The sequence below is a fragment of the Tamandua tetradactyla genome, chromosome 5, assembly GCF_023851605.1.
Source record: "Tamandua tetradactyla isolate mTamTet1 chromosome 5, mTamTet1.pri, whole genome shotgun sequence".
Lineage (NCBI taxonomy): Eukaryota > Metazoa > Chordata > Mammalia > Pilosa > Myrmecophagidae > Tamandua > Tamandua tetradactyla.
Window position 1 is genome coordinate 173,507,619 of NC_135331.1, and position 6,000 is coordinate 173,513,618.

The window sequence follows — 6,000 nt, forward strand, 5'->3', positions numbered from 1 at the left end:
GTGATAATGGAAAAACATATTTATGGTCCAATTTAATATTACAACTACTTTGACATCCAATGCATATGATATTTGAGGTTACTAAATGAGCCAGCATATTGGTTGAAATAGGACATTATAACTTTCTAACTAAGTAGAACTTTTATTGAAGAAGAAAATTGCAGAGTGACTACAAGGCAGAATTCCATACAGACCACTCCTATATTTCATATGGCTTCTGTAATAATCTGAAAAATGCTCAAATTGAAAAATAAATATAACATTAATTTTTATTATTTTATTAATTCTTCTACTTTTTTTTACATTTTCACAGCTTAATCATTATCCTTATCTTTTATCACCAACATAAAAAAAAGAATTATGAAATATTTGTAATATGTCTTTGTATTCTCCTACACAATAGCCATGGAATAAACAACTTTGAATAGGACCTTGGATGGTTGAATTGAGAGGTTATTATTATTATTTTTGATAAGGTATTCAAGTTAATTTCACTCTTTTTGTTTTTCTTAGCTTTACTTTTGGTGTGACATTTAGAACCCCAAATATTAGTCAGGAATTCGAACACACAGAACTAGCAAAAGCACAGAAACCTGGAGACCAATTGGGAGAGATATTTGTACTTCTGGGTTTATCATATAGTGTATAGGTTTCCTTTACTCTCTATCATGAAGCTATTTTGATCTTTGCCTTTTATCAAAAGAATTAAGAGACATAATGAGGAAATGTAATTATATTTGATTTTATCTTAAGACACTTTTATTTTTGTTCTTTAATATAGTGAAAAGGCCAATTTAAAAATATTGTGATTACATTGTTGGGAAAAGACTATACTTTTCTTTATGTATCCATAGATAAAGATCTAAAAATGATAGTTACCTTTCTGGGGTAATTTCATGAAGAACTTTCACTCACTATTTCTTTGGTTATTAAAAAGATATATATATTTTTGCCAAGATCATATATGCATTCTGTATGGGAAATGGTACCAACTCAATAATAAAGATAATATTCATTTTATTGTTTTATTAAATTTACCCCTTATCTGTTTATATTTTAATAATATAATTAGGATAATGATCTTTAACACCAACATTAACAAACATTTATTAAATATCTATAAAATGCCTTTTGGTTTAACTGTGATACTAGCTTCAAGGAATTTTATGGGTAGCAGAAAAATTGAAATTTTGAGTGCATTGACACTTTGTTATTTTAATGTTAAGCTTGAAATTTAGACAAAACAGCTCTGGGTTTTATTACAGATGACCTAAAAGTTAAATATTTCAGGAATTACTTATTAATAGAGTGTTTATATAACTTACCCTCCAAACTGGGACGTTTTGAGAGTTGGTTGTTATTAGTAATTACTCCAAGACAACAGATCTCGATTGGGACTGCCCCAGGCAATCCAGGACATGTGAAAATGGTCATTATACTAATAATCTGAAAATAAAATATGTATAGAATATCTATTTCTAATAAAATAGATACAGGAAAGTGTACTAAGGAATCCTTTTTGTTGAATATTGTTTAATTAAGAATTGTTCTGGAATTAAGTCAAAAAGCATTCTAGATTTCATGTTAATATTTGAAGCTAATGTTTGAGCAGTGTGTTAGTAGGTTTGGTGGGTTGAAGCTGTATGGACCCCAGAAAAACATGTTCTTAAAGTTAATCCATCCCTTTGGGTGTAAACCATTGTAAGTAAGACCTTCTGCTGAGACTACTTCAGTTAAGGTGTGACCCACCTCCTTCAGGATGGGTCTTAATTCCATTATTGGAGTTCCTTATATGTGGAATGAATACAGTGATAAATGTGGAGGTGAAGGTGGAGGTGGAGGTAGAGGCTTATATATGTATACATACTGGAGAAAGGGCAAAACAGAGGGAGAGAGAGGAAGCCATGGAAGCAAGAAGCTGAAATCAGTGAAACCTGGAAGACAAGGGAGAGATCGGCAGACTCAGCCATAGCCTTGCCATGTGACAGAGGAGCCAAGGTTTGCCAGCAGCTGGTTCATGGGGAGATAGCATTACTTTGATGATTTGGACATCTTCTCAGCCTCAAAACTGTTAGCTAATGAATTCCTGTTGTTCAAGTTGAACCATTTCATGGTATTTGCTTTAATCAGCCAAGGAAACCAAAACAGTAGGCTAGTAAGAAAAAGTACAAAATTTGGTATCTTGTAGGTGGGTTGTTTCAATTCTCTCCAAGGAGTTCATAATTGAGATTCCCAAAGGGACTTATTATGAACCGTTTCTACTACATCACCAAGAACTTAATGATAAAGCTGAGAAGGAGGCTCCAGGCTGGTACTGAGAGGTAATTTTCCTTCTAGGAATGCAATTTTAGCCTATGCTGTTCATCTATGCTACTCTTTCTCTATCAAAAAATATGATATAGTCTGTCTGTGTAGAAATTATTCATAGTCTGTTAAAACAGAGGGAGAGAGCTAAAGGAGTGATTGGATGAAAGCTAAGTTTAAATTCTGAGAGAACTTTTTTAAAAAAATAATACTTGTTTTTTGAAAAAGGCATATCTTAGTCGACATTCCTTACTGTTAAGTAGTTCTACTTATCATGTATTAAAAAAGACAAGGCAATTTCCCATCAAATATGGTAAAAATAAAATAATTTAGTGTTAGGGTGTCCTACTGGTTTTACTGATATGTCTGCATATCTGTGTAAAATATCATCTCTCAAACAATAGCCACTCGCATCAGATACCTGCAAATCTTTCCAAGCTCAAAAGAGATATTTTTAAGATGGTTAATGCTATCTTCTATCTGGCCAACTGCTGGGGTCTCATTGGTCATTACCCTATTTCAGGGGAAGCTACAAGGCTAATCAAGGGTGTTATCAGCTATGACTTTTATTGCTGCTGCACAGAAAACGTAGCAGTAAAGAAAACTGTAAATTCAGGATTTACTCTTTGTAGGGGTGTGCCTCATGCTTGGAAGATTAATGAAGAATTCCTGGTCCACTGTTTATTAAAGATACCACCATTCTACAGCATTTTAATTGTAAATCCACTCTTTGACATCATAACTAATGGTTTCTGCTATATTAATAAAAGCAACATATTAAGTTTAAATCCCAGATAAGGTAAAGATTGCCGTTTTAATATCCCATCCATATCCTTTATCTTTCTACAGGGGCTTTCAGGCCAGTAGTTTTAATAACATGCATGAATGAAGATGCTCTTTTTTAACTCAAATGGTGGCAAAGAGTTTTTCCTTTATATTAGCAGGCAATCAATTCCAATAGCTTTTTAATGCTTTCTTAAAGAATCAATTTTAAAGCAGACGCTCTTCAGGGGACCCTCTTAAACTTCTTCACAGCCGGTCTCCTAATTTTCTATTACAATGCAATCTAAAGCAGCTACAAAAATAATGCAGATAATGTTTGCTGGGTAATGATTTCCAATTTCCCTATTCCATGTACCCTGTTATTAGGAGGATCATCTTGGTTGTGTAAATTAATTTTCAATTCACTTCAGGGGAACATTACAATGATTTATTCAGCATTGTTGTTGAAGAAAGTGTTGGGTGGATTCTAGCAATCTGAGAAACAAAATTGATTTGTTCTTATTATCACCATGATAAAGAGAAAAAAGGGCAGAAACAAAAGAATCCTTAGAATGTGTGTCTTGACTATCACTTGCACCCTAGAACCATGGTTTGATACTGGACTGTCACCTTGTAATACAAAAATTCAGCAAAAGAACCTACTTGGGGATTTGTGTCTACCTGGAGAAGAAGTAATGAAATACCAGGAATTTTGCTCCATGTGATATTTCAGTTAAATGCCTCCAAGCAAGATAATCATCCATTTTTATTTGCTTAGAAGAGAGAAGAAACACCCTAGCTTATATTTAAGGAGGGACAGTTTTCTTAAGCACAGGGTAATTAGCCAGTTAGTTTATGAAAAAGTTAAATAAGAAGAATTACGGCAATGTATGTTGCCTATAAGCAATACAACTTTCCTCTTTATTATTATTTATCTCATATAAATTTTTCTAGGATCATGTGTGAATGATGGTTCTTATAACATCGCAACAAGGTCATCCTTTGTCATGGGCTTCCTGATCTTTACTTTAATAAATATATGTGTGTTTGTCCCCAAAATGGTCAAGTGTAACCATGACTAGATGTAAACACCATTCCCATTCACTTCACTGGGTTACATCACTTTATTCAACAAATACTTATGAGTTTGTATGTTGTATGCCAGGCAGTACACTGGGAGCCAGAGAGATATTGAAAAACAGAAGCAAACTGCTATAAAATATTTGCTTAGCTACTGTGAATGCAGAATTGCATTCTGTAACCTGACCTATGAAGAAGCTGTTCATGGTACTATCAGGGTATAAACATTTGGCTGGGTAGAAAGAACAGAGAGGTTTCCCAAAGGAAGTGATTGATAGTTAAATTGCAGAAATCTGAAGGATAATCTGAAGGATGAATGAACTAGTGGAACAGAAGAAGGAATGCTGTTTGTTTAGGACAAGGAGTAGGATCAGATTTGCACCCTGTGAAGAATATCATGCCTGCATTTTGGGGAATAATGAGGGAGAGGAAAAATTACTATGTAACTAAAGATGAAGGTGTAGATCTGTGTACACTGAAGCAAAGTGGCCTTGGTTTGAAACTGGCACTTACAGAGTAAATTGTATATATATATATATATATATATATATATATATATATATATATATATATATATATATATATATATATATATATAGTGGCAGTAGATTTAGAGTCCCCTTCTGAGTGGTGGAAAGCCATGGAAAGACTTAGAGGCTTGAGGGTGGTTTATAAGCTGAGTTTTTGAATGTTAAATCTATATGCATTATTTGGGGGCTTTATTGAAACAATGTATTGTTCCAGTAGAATACTTTTTATTAACAACACACTAGTGTCCTGCTTGTTCCACATCCTGTTTAGAGCTCAGCCTGTCTCTTCAGTGAGAAGTGACCAAATAACGTGACCAAACACTCCCATTCTATGCTCGAGCTGACATGTGTGCAAATCCTGGACCTACCATGTCCTGGCTCCATGACTTGGGAAAATCATTTGATCTGTGAGTCTCAGATTCCTCATCTGTTGGGTAAAGACTCTCATTACTTCCCTCATAGCAAGCTTGTATGGGGTAAGCAAGTAATGCTTGCTTCCTGCAGCATCCCTGTCATCTAATTAGCCAGATATATACCTTTCTTCTTATTAATCCTTCATTATCTGTTCAGAGACAGACAATGAAGAAATATAGAGTTTGTGCACCAGCTGGCAGTGGTGTTAGCTTAGGTTATCATTATAGAATTGTTGATTCAGGTCAGGCAGGCTTAAATGGCAGGTACATTCAGGATGCATGACTCTCAGGGATCCAGGAACCAGAGTATGGCAAGTTGACTGAGGACCTGTGGGAAAGAACACAGTATTACTGCAGGAGAACTGACTGGCACCAGAAGCTGTATTGTAGTGGTTGCTTGGGTGGCACCCGTAATCCCCATTTCCCTCATATAAGCTCGGCTAGGGCCAACTTTATGAGACCTGTCCCCAGGATATATGTGCAAGGGCTCTTGTCTGAGCAGACCTCCTCAAACAGTGGTCCCTGTAGACGTCCAAGCGAAGATGAGTACCTGAGGATTTGGCACTAATATCTATGTTCCTGTTGCACTCTCACTTCTAAAACTAGGAGGGGACCTGTCCCATAGGGACCCTGAGCGAGGCCCCCTCTTCCATTATCAAGTGCCTCTGTTGGTGCTATTTTTGGTATTGGATTATCACTGGAGTCGATGGCTTCAAAGTCAAAACACGGGGACATTACTTATTGTTCACAGAAATTTGGAAGATTAAGTCATACCTTTTAGTTTCTTTTCATAGTCATAAAGCAAAGCTAAGGGTAGGTAAATAGGGGTATGTAAACAAATAAATAATATGCAAACCCAAGATAATCTGACTTTAAAAATAGGCTTTGACTGACTTGAAAGTCTTTGTGAG